This window comes from Gavia stellata, chromosome 12, assembly GCF_030936135.1.
Source record: "Gavia stellata isolate bGavSte3 chromosome 12, bGavSte3.hap2, whole genome shotgun sequence".
NCBI lineage: Eukaryota > Metazoa > Chordata > Aves > Gaviiformes > Gaviidae > Gavia > Gavia stellata.
Window position 1 is genome coordinate 13,912,779 of NC_082605.1, and position 11,996 is coordinate 13,924,774.

Sequence of the window (11,996 nt, forward strand, 5' to 3'; positions counted from 1 at the left end):
TGTTGTTAGATGTTTTTATTGTGGCTTTATTAACAGAGCTATGGTTTCCAAGGCCATAAGTAGAAACTGAGGTCGTTGCCTTGCCTGCTGTGTGCATTCATTTCCCACTGTCTGGAGCCTGTTTCAGTTCATGAATACATTAAATTCTGCTGAACGCTTAAGACGCTCATTAGTTATCTGCAGTGAAGGTGCACTAGAAGCCTGAACAAAGCTCTTTTTTAATATACACTTTCTCAGGCTCAGGCCCACCCTGTTTGCAATTTATTCTCCTTATTGCATGACAGAAAAAGCACTTAAGAAATGTTTTAATATGTTTGTTTGAAAGGCATATGAGAGATGTAGGTCTACTCTGGGACATTTCCTGCAGAGCTTGCTTGTCACTTAATAAACTTAATTTATCTAGGTTCTTAGGCACACTCTGTAAGGTTAGCAAAAGCAGCTTGCTCTGGCACTTTCTCCTACAGTTAAAAATCTTTGTAGCTTATGTCCATGGCTTGTGACAGTGGGGAGGAATGCAAGGTCTGCCTTGGTAAACTCCAGGCCAGATTCTTCTTAAAGGAATACTAACTCTTGTGGCAGTACAATATATACACTCAGATGTATACTTCATGCTCTTTGAAATAAGAAAAGCAGGCACTAATAAAAAAAATATGCTCTGGCTTGTAGGTGGCATCTGTACTCTGTTGTTCTCATGCAATGTCCTCTAGCTTTGGGGTAGATTTAATGAATAGGATAGCTGAAGCTGAAATAGTGAAGCTATTGCTGAGAATTAGTGTGTTAATAGCAATTTAGTCTTAAAGTTTAAATCATGTTGAGACTTGCTACCATATTCCTTGCACTTCATTCTAGAAAAGACAAACTGCTCCACCTGTACACAGATGCAAGAATTTATCTTAAACCTTTGTACAATGCTGGCTTCATATATATAGGTCCCTTGTGAGCAAATGAAAGAAGAAAGCATCTGTACAACTTGCTACTATAATATTACTTGAATGAAGAACGGGTATGCAGTGGCTTTGTAGCAGACTTCCCTCACTATACCATCCTTGCTTGAAGTTGGTCTGGGCTAGGATGAAACCAATTTTCCGTGATTCCTACCTCATCCATTTCTAGCATGCTGTCTCTGCAAGAGTTAGCTCAGCAAGCATCAACTCCTGTACCATGCGTATATAACCCTTGATGCTGGAAGAAAGCTAGTGATGCTACAACTGTTCCCCTTCTGGAAGGGGTACAAGGATGACTGCACTGAGATCCTTTTTAGTCTATTATCTTATCCCCTATCACTCTAGGAGGCCAGAATAAATGCTTAGGGGGAAGAGAGTAAGAATAGGTGAACACAGTAATAGTCCTCCAGTTCCCAGGGATCTGCACATCTGGGAAAGGAAAGAGTATGTTTCACAGAACCTGAAGGATTTATCTTCCATTAATTAGTCTACATCTTTTAGGAGTCTGGTAAGCCTCTTTCTATGTATTGTTGTGGTATGTCACAGACTGACCATGTGTTCTCTGAAGAAATACTTCTGGTTTTGGCTTTGTCTGGCTTGGGCTTGGTTTTGAACTTGCTGCCTGTCACTTTCATGTGATGCTCCTTAATTCTGTGTAACAGATGATGTTGGCTTGGTGGTATTCAGAGATAGCAGAGTATACATTTACTTTTCCATCTTTTCTACTCCTAATTGTCCTTCAGTTTTCTCTTTTCCAGGTTGCAAAGAGATTTTCTATTTAATAATTTTGATGAAAGCTGCTCCATTCCTTTTGTACTATATGATTTTTGTATTGGAGGTCTGGCATGATACACAAGGTGTTAGTACATCAGAAACTTCTGTCTTGATAATTTTAGAATGAATATCTGTTATTCACACTTCTTAGGTTCTCTGAGAATAGTATGAGAGATGTGAGGACTAAGTTTCCTTTACTTGAGCCATATTTGCTAGCATAACACATTTGTCTATATGTCCAGTAATTCTATATTTCAGAGTATCAGCACAGTTGAGAGGTCAGCTCACCTCACCAATTTGAAATGGGCTCTCCAGACTGGGAGCCAGTCTAAGCTCCTCCATGATGAATGTGGATTAAAAAAAACCAACACAACAAAAAAAAACCCCACACATTAAAAAAGCTTTTCTGCAGTCTTGTGTCTTACTATTCTTTCTGTTCTTTGATCATCTGTTGGCTGTACTAAACCTTTGTCAAGATTCCCGCTCCTGATGTGTTTGAAAAAGAATTTATTGTTAATTTTCCTCAAATAATTTCTCAAAATTTCTCAAATGCCTTTTCATATTGTCGTATGATTTTAGCCTGACAGAATTCTTGGTATTACTCAGCTTCTTGAAGCTTGCCTTTTTATTTCTAGTAGCCTTCTGGTAGTTTTTAGCCTTTGGACTGCATCTTTTTGATAGGTGGAAGAGTAATTTCTCAATTTATTGTTTATGAATAATTTCTGTTCTGCTTGCAAACATTTAACTCTCAGCAGCTCTTTTTTAACAAGATTTTTATTGTGTAATTCCCTTTTTCATAAGTGCTGGTGTAGTTGGACCTCTGGTGTCTTACTGCTTTTGTGAGTGTCAGCTACCTGTGAAATTTCTATGTAGACTCATTGTAAAATTGATTTTTGACTCTCTAACTCATGTAGGACGCTAGATGGTGCTGCGTTTCCTCAAATTCAAGCTTGGTTGGCTTTGACTGATGTATGTAGCCTGTGTCAACAGGCCCTGTAGTTGTACAATTAGTCATGTGTTTTTAATTAGGATGGCACTTGCTGACAGTTTTAAATTAACTCTGCTGCTCACCCATAAGTAAAGATCAAAATATGTTTTGATGTTTATGCAGGCACAGACCAAGCCCCCAAAAGAGTTAAACAGTATGTATGCCTTGCATTGTCAGATTTTAAAATGCATGAACTCCAGACTAGCAGCTTTGCTAGTAGCATTAGCTGAAGAATTATGCTGTATAGAATAAATTGTGGTTAACCACTTTGCTTCTAAGCACTGCTTGGAGAAGAACAGCACATTGTTGTGTGTAGTATACAAGGCTGCTTCTGCACCCACTGATTCAAGTGTTAGTTGTACAGCTGTCTGATAACTTCACTGGAGAACTTCACTGCAGTTAAAATTCAGCAGGGGGAACAGCCTGCACTTATGAATGTATGTACGTTAAACTCCCAAAGTGGCAGATGTTTCAGTTTATTTCAAGTCACCGATGCTGCTTGAAGCCACAAAAGTAGATTTTGATCCTGTCTATGTGGTTGAACAAGATAGAATTTTGTTCTAGGTCATGTAGGGTTTGCGGGGATGTTTTTTTTTAAAGTTGAACAGAGATTACCCTATGCGTTTCATTCCAATTCCCCAGCACAGGACAAGCCCGGGATTTGGATAATAGGTTATAGTAAGACTTGAGCAATGGCAGACTGCTGCAGGGACTCAGGGTTGGAAAAGCAGAACAGTATTGATTATGTTGGGAGTTCTGCAACATCACTGTCTCCTCTTGGTGCATCTTTTCTTGTTCTGTAGGCATTGGAAATCTATAATTTGAAATATTTAAGAGAAGGAGGCTTGTAAGCCCTTAGAATTCTTATTAGAACTATAGCACTGGGAAGGGAGCTGATTCAGTGCAAGATGACAAACATTGTGCATTGTTTTTTGGACTGATGATGACATGTACAGAAAATCCCATCAGGCTTATTAAGGTTTAAGGCATTCATGCCAAGATGATTGATGGGCTGAATACATCATTACTGAGGGTGTAGGACTCCCATGTTTCTAAACAGGAAGCTGCTTTCATATACTAAACAAAAAGAATGGGAAAGAAAAATAGAAAGTTCTACAGAAAATTGAAGCACAGTGTCCAAGCCAGCCTTTTTTGGGGGGGAAAGAATGGGTGGAAGGAAGAGAATAGATGATGTGGGTTGGAGCGGAAAACAAGAACCACTGACGGAAAAAGATGTAGTCAGAAACCCTGTTTATGAGTGAATTTTTTCATTGTTACCCAAATTAGTTTGAATGGAAGAGAGGCCCACTCCCAAATTTTGGAAACTTAGGCCAAAAAGCCTATTTAGTTTTACAATGGCATTTGATCAGTTTATGATGTGACTGCCTGCAACAGCAAGAGACTAGGCGTGCTGACTGTCTGTGTGGGTGGACAAACTATTGCAGAAAACACCACATAAGCCTTTGGAAGAGTTGGGTAATGACTGATCATGAAGTGGGGTTTTAGCAATGTTCTCCTCTGTATGGTACATGGTAAACATGGAGTTTTACTTACTCAAGGTGCATATGGAAATCTTTGGAAGAAATCAAAACATTCCAATATAAACATGTTTTGTGAATTAGAAGGATGTTATTTGATCCACAGTATGTACAGTGTTCCTTAGTCTTATATATTTTTGTATTGTGAAAGTAAGGGATAGCATAAACCTTAAATGGAAAAGATAAATTTTGTTGTTTGTGAAGGTACTGAAGTATTCATGTGACAAGATAAAATAGTTCTTAAAAACTGATATAGTTCCAGAAATTTCAGTAAGCCTAATCTGTGTTACATATTTAGATCACAAAATATCTTTAATACCTCAGGTAATTGATGCATTTCCAGTTTCTCTTTGTTTTTAATGGTGAAAATTGCTCAAGGCTTTTAGAACCAGTTTTTTAATTAATTGTCGGATAAAGACCTATGTTTTATGCATCTGTGCTGGCTAAGCATGATGCTCTTTGATCACAGTCTGTTGGTTCATGTCACCCAAAGCCCATGTCAGTACATAGTAGCTCTCTGCAGTAGATGATACAGTGTTTTGCCCAGCTTGTTTCCAGATGATTTGAGCAAGGAACTTTGACCAGTGTCTTTAAACTGTCTGACAAGTGGAAGTCTCAATTCCGTAAACTCCGTTGCAATAGTGGATCAGTTTTAGCCTCTAAAAGAGACTTCAGTGCTGCAGCCTTCTTAGCCCTGTTCCATTCTCGCAGCACTCAGCTGTTGCACAGAAGGTTATCATCTTTGGTAAGGAGGCTGCAAAAACCTTTGCTAGCAATGGCACAGTTTATTAAATGGTTCATAGTCTGATCGCTACCTAATAGAACTCACAGTTGTGGCACTTCTGCTACGGTAAATTTTCATTTGCTTTTCTCGAATCTGCTGAACTGGGCAGTAAAACCTCTAATTCTATGTAAATCATTGCATCAAATGTGTATGTCACTGGGGCCTGTCACTTAACGCCAACCAGTATGAAATGCGGTGTAAAATTTTGACTGAGGAAGTCACATAATCCCTTCCCCAATCTGTTCTGTGGAAATGACACAGAATTTTCATAAAAGCAAACTTCTTCCTTTTAAATAGAAAGCATGCTGCTCTAAATTTAAAGCTAAAATAGGTAGAATATTAAGTATAAAGCCCATGGTTGTCATAATTGAATGCATTACTGAATTCTTCCAGAGCCTTCAAATTTCAGGGGCAGGGAAGAAAATTGAAACAAGTGAATGGTGCTCCAAATCTTGATTTCTTTAAATAACCTCTGCAACAGATGACTATAATTTTGTCACTCATACTTAGCATATAATTGCTCTGATTAAGTTGGCTGCCTATGCTGTAAAGGTGACACAGGCTAGGTATACCTAATTACCTTTTTCGCAGCAGGTGACAGTTACTAGTTCATCCTGTGCTGTAGGAGGAGTGGTAAAGTAGTGCGTTTGCAATTTGTTCTCTGGCAGCTATATTTAGAACTTTTTAGTAAAACAGTTACCTCCCCCAACTGCCCAGATGTTGCATTCCAGTGGTTAGCAGAAGTCTGAGGAAGAAATAAGATATCAACAGATAACATCTGAGAGCTAATTTGATTTGTTCTACATTTGTAATGCATTCCTCCAAGCTAAATTCTTGTTGACTGAGGTGCTGGTTATAATAGTCAAACGATCCAAAGCTCCACTGCAACCCAGGAGAATACACTCTAGTTAAATTGAACACAACTCTTAACAATTTTTTATATCAAACCTTCCGATCATTATTGCTGCCTGTTGGTGTAATTCAAATATTCAGAGTTGTTTCTGTATTAACGAGGTCCTATCCATAAAGCACACGCTCTAATCTCAGTACCAGCTAATGGAGATTTTCCTTGTGGTTAAATGTTAAGCCTTTAGAACTTCTTTGGCCTGCATTCATTCCCTGAAAACCAGCCTAAAAACAGCATTGCTACATGCACGCAGCTTCCAGATTCACAACATCCTGTGGGTAAAGCAAGAGATCTGTCCGCTGTACTCAACCCTAAAGCCTGCTTGTCATAGCTATTTTTTCTTTCTTGAGGCAGTGTGATATCTATACAATGATTTTTCTCCCTCTCTCATGTGCAGTCTCGTGAGTTAAGGAAAAATGTTTTACATGTGGTGTTTCAGGTGTTGAATATGAATTTTATTGTGTAATTTTCTGTTACTTCTGTTTTCCTCTGGATTTTCTTTTAGTAGTGTTGTCCCACAGAAAGGTTGCAAGGTTTCATTCTTGTGAAGATGGGATGAAACTTCCTGGACAGGCATTTCTCCATCTTACTCTTTCTGGTACCAGTCTTGATACACAGAAAAGATGGTGAGTACTGTTTTTTGATTGGCACAGCTGCACAGAGAAGACAATCAGTCACACAGAGAAATAGTAGTGTCATCACACATACAACAGAGATCTGCTTGTTCTTGATCCAGTCTCTTCAACTGTCTGTATTATTTTGGTACAGTTCTGTCTCTTATAATCTTGATTTCTTTTTTTGAAAAGGATGCAAGCTATACATCTGATTCAATACAAGTGACCCACTTGATCACAAGAAAGTAAATTTTAAGGATGTAAACAAAACCACTGACCAAATCTCCCTTCCGTTTTCCTTCTTTTGTAGCCTAGAGCTAGTTAAGTTGTCAGCTTCAAGAATATACTCCAATATGTTCTTTATTGTGACTGGTAGCTTTTTCATTTCTCTACTGTTCTCCTCTAACTAGTAATTTTTTTTTTAAGAGAAAAGAGCAATCTTAAACATCAGTGAACACTTAAACATCTGCATGTTGATGAAGCTTCTGTAGACAGTGCATTGATCTCATAGAAGACATGTCAGTAAACTTGGCATTAGTGGACATCTTCTGCCATGTCAAGCAAATCTCTGAAACTCTTCTTAAACTACAATTGCAAACTGCAGTTGCAGTTTCGAGCTGATGATAATCTCAACCTACTAGTAAGAGAAATGTCAGGTACATTACTTCCTTTTCAAAAACACCTATTCTCATCAGCTATTTCATGAAGAAGTACAGCCATGTAAGGAAGGATTTAACTTTCGGCCTGTTCAAAACATGCAAGTACATCTCTGAAGCATTTTTTTTCTGTTCAAGGTGTTTCTACCCTAGGAAGTCCTCTCCTTGTGCTGTGAAGGGAAGGTGTTAGACTGTGGGTTGCAGAGCATTCTTTGAACTAATTGTCTACCCACTTGTGTTTTTGTTTAATGTAAGCCTTGCCTGTGGCATTAGCAGTTGCATTGTGCTAATGTTAGTCATTAATCCCTAGGATTTTTATTTCTGGTGAGAGTTAAATGATGGCTGAATACCTAAAGCAATGGAGTTCTGCATGCAAAAAGTATATCAGAACATTTGAAAACTTTTTTGAGTCTGGCTACAAAATTTTCAATGTCCAGAGATGTAACATATATGTGGTCTTTGTCATATTTTATTCTTCTAGTTGGAGATGAACACCCTTCTTCCTGCATTGATCTGCTCAGGGATATTCAAGTCTTGGAAGAAATTTGATTTTGTGTTTCCACTCTTGAAACCCACTGTTACAGCACTGCTTGAAGTCTCATCTCCTGCATGCCTAGGTGCATGATCTCATCTGCATGATAGATGCAAGTCTATGTCATGGATGAGGGAGAATTTCCAGGAATTTAAGTTATTCAGTGCTTGCTGATAAAAGTGCTTGCAGGGCCTAAGTAGGAACTGTTTGCAGTGTCTGAGCAGCTTGGGGAACTGACACAGGTGGTAGATCTGTTGCTTTACCCTGAATCATTTTCTGGTCAGTTCAGGGAACAGGAGCTGCTTAAGCCAGCACTGCAATTTGGGAAAAATGTTCATTAAGCTACTGCTTAAAGTAACATCACAGTCCCCTTAGTGAAAAGTGGAGGTTTCGGAGTCCCATATTAGCTTGTTAGTACTGATAGGAAGAGGAATATATACAAGAGAGTTCAGAAGATCTGAGAGTGATGGAAATTGCGGTCTCAAAAAAGAACTCCCAAGGGTTATATGGAAGGTATCCCCACTCATCATACTTAGCCTATTAAAGGTTTAGACATTTTAAAAAACAAACAAACAAAAACCCCCTCAGCTAAACATGTGACATCTATAAGACTATGTTCAAGTGAAATTTGAGATGAATATTCAAGTTTGTTTTTTTATTTCATCAGAAGATACTCACCCACGTCTTATACAGCAGAATTGTGAGATTCCTGTACAGTGAGGTTGTAAACAGAGCATGAAAATATAATGTAAGCTGCCAATTTGCCTTGAGCATTTTTTTCTCTTCCACAGGGCCTGTTGCATAACTGTTCCCTTCAGTCTGGCTCTGGCGTTTATGGGCTGGATGGTTACGTGAGAAACTAATCAGAACATTTTTCATTTCTATGGACTAGAATTTCTGGAGCAATCTGGAAGCTCTGCATGTAGTAATAGCATCCAGAGAAGCAAGAGTTAATTTTCATAGGATTCCTTCCCAGAGTTTTCTCCAAATAAATATTCTTTGTAAATTAGGAATAAGCTTAGTATTTTGTGTCCTTTGAGCAGTAAGCTTGGGACAAGAGGCTTTGTCTTATCTCTTTGGGTTTTTTTTACTGTTCTGCTGTTCTAGGGAGTTGTGTAGGGTGACCGCTAATCCTCTGTGTGTGTCTAAGAGCAGCAGAAGCAATTACTGCAGGTCATGCTGACCTCGAACTAGGTTCCTTTTGGTTTTATGTTGCTTATTAGTTACCCTTCTAACCCAACATCCTTTGTTTCAGGCAGAAAACCATTGCAGGAATGCAATAGCAAGGGAAGGAGGAATGCGTCATTCATAAATCTCAGAGCATTTACAAAGGAGGCCATAAATTATCTAATTTCTTTCATCTGTAGAAAAGAAAGCAGGATATTGCAATCAAACTTTTTGTTCAAGATTGCATGCTGAGACCATGGCAGAGCTGCAAATAGGGTACATCGCTGTCCTCTGTAAAGGGTCTTTTAAATTCTAGAGCCCAGTAATGCAGGCTGCACCATGAGTACATGGATCATTGTTTCCACTATTATACTGGCAACATGGAGGAAGCTGGTACCTCCAATACTGAAGGTATTGGAGAAGGAATTAAACTGAACCTATGGGGTAAAATTTAATTTCCTTCAATACATAATGCAAATCAAAGTGAGTAATCTTAGTAGAAAATAAGTTTCAGTTTTAAGATTTCTAGGTGGGTTTAATATTAAAAAGATGAAATGATGAAAATATATTTTTAAGTTTCAGCCTTAAAAAAAAAAAAATCTGTCCTGAATAACTCAATCTCTTTGTCTACAGAGAGCTGATAGTAGTTGATCATACTGCTATACAGTTCAAGTCAACAAAATGTAACTCAAAAGACAGAATAGAATTCTAGGCTAAGAACCGAGATGTGATCCTCAGATTTTGTCCAAGATTTGGGAATGGACATTACAAATTTATTCTAATCCTTTCTTATTCTCTTGCCATAGCTAAATAGCTTGGGTGTCATTAGCACAACTGATACTTTTGTACTGGTAGCTCTGGATCTACACTAGGCAGTAAATGGACTTGATTGAAGCTCTTGGCACGCAAGTTCTTTGTGTCTCTGTATTTCAGTCTGTTCTTAGCTATTTCACATGTGTATTGAGAACTTGTCTGTAACTTTTTTTAATAGGAAGATACCATATCTGTATTAATTATAAAAACAACTTTCCACTGGCAATCTGGGAACGTATAATATGCTACCAGGTCTCTTAGGGTTACACCGTGAAGTCCTGTAAAGGTATTAGAGATACAGCTGCAACTGCATTTATTCAAGCTTCATTTTTTAATACTCCTTGTTATTTAACACTGGGTCGTATGATATAAATTATCTACTGTGAAAATTTTCTTGTTTATGTGAAACTTTGCATGACCTTATTCCTTGCTGTCTTTTCAGACATCTTTACAACCAAGCGTATATCAATTTCTATATGATTTTGGTTGTGTATCATTGGATTTTGGTGAGGCAGGAGAGAAACACACTTGGTTTGTATTTTTTAGTGACTTGTAAATATTAGCATAGGACATAAATTGCTGATTCTTGATGAACTACTTTCTCATGTAAACTGATGGGTGAATATGTACACTGTCAATTAGTAACTTCTGAACAAGAAGCAGCCCTGTGGGAATCTTGCTGGTTACATAAGTCACACCTAGGTCTCACCCTCTTGAAATCCGAACTAAGCCCCCCACCCCTTGAGTACTTAAAGATGCAGCAAGCTGGGAACATCCTTGACCGGGTGTAGCAGCATGGCTCATGGAAGGTACAGGCCCTAGCATGTGATATGCATTAGGTTGGAGTCAGATGGAGCACTGCATGTTGAGATCCTATAGTGTTTGTGGGCTGTACCTCGGGGTGCTGAAGATGAAAGCTTCAACAGTGTGAAGCCTTGCGTGGGTTGTGTTTGGCCCACAGGCTATGTTCACCATCCCTCATGTTCACTGGAATGTAGAACTTTTCAGCCGAATACAGATTGTGTTTGGTTTTTTAACTGTTTAACAAAATAGAACTTGTAATTATCTGACCCTAAGTGGGAGTCACTTAAAAGGCATTAGTTGAGGCCAAAGGAATTTCCATTTCACCCATGTCTCACACTAACCCTCATTCTAAGCTCTTTTATGTTGAGCAGCTGCCAACTCAACTGCGGGTGAACTGTCTTTACTGGCATGATGTTGCTCAGATTGATGCCAGACATTCTCACTTTAGACTCGAGCTTTTACACAGTAACCCTGCATATCCCTTGAGTACACTTTTACACAAGTGTGAACTCTGCTTAGTTCTGTGCCTTCTTTGAATCTTGAGGCTGAATTGATAAACCACAGCACCCCAGCTTATCCTCTGTGGCTTCACCAAGGAGACTTAAATTCTGAATGAGTTTTACTTTTTAGAGAAATGAGGCACAGAGTTAAGAGCCTTGTAGCTAGACAAGATAACCAGTGAATTCTGGTTTATTTTAGAGGGGTTATCTGGATTACAAAGTGCAATGTCAAATAATTTTCAACAAGGGTTCAGACCATGAATTTTGTCTCTGATAGACTCCAGCTTCTTCAGTGTACTGACAGTGGCTTCATCCTTCTCTCCTACTCTCTGTAACGAGCGTCTCTCCATATTTGTTAAGAAGTCCCTTTGAAGGTGGATGGGAATTAACTTTTAAAAGTCAGTGTTTGATACTCAAAATTTTGACTGTTTGTGGCAAAATATCCTGTCTCAGATGTAATGTTCCAGTCATATCTCTAGCGGACAATGTACAGCTTGGGTTTAGATGAATGTAAGCATCTGCCCATCTCCTTATCTTCCAGACGAAGGAAACAGAAGGAGGCTTTGTCTTTTCCTTGTCCCTACAGGAAACACCTACAAAGGTGAGGAGGCATAAAGACCGATTGTAATATGAAATATTCTCAATATGGGATTACGTGAATGACCAGATGCAATGGAGGAGGGAAAACTGTATGGGTGCAGCAGTTCTGCCTTGGCTAGCCTTGTGGCCTTAATGACTGGGTGATCTGGGGAGGGGGGGAGTATTTTTCCTGTTTTTCTCGTGGAACTTCTCTGATCAATAGACTTTCCAATAGTTACGCGATGGAATGACAAAAATGGTCCTGTTGCCTAAGAAATGTCTCTGGTGGCAAAAGTTTTAAAGGTCTGGGAGTTTCCTTATTGTGTTTAATGGGGCCTTTGGCTCATAAACACATTAAACAAAGAAACAATAGATCCCTAGGGGAATTTTAAAAGC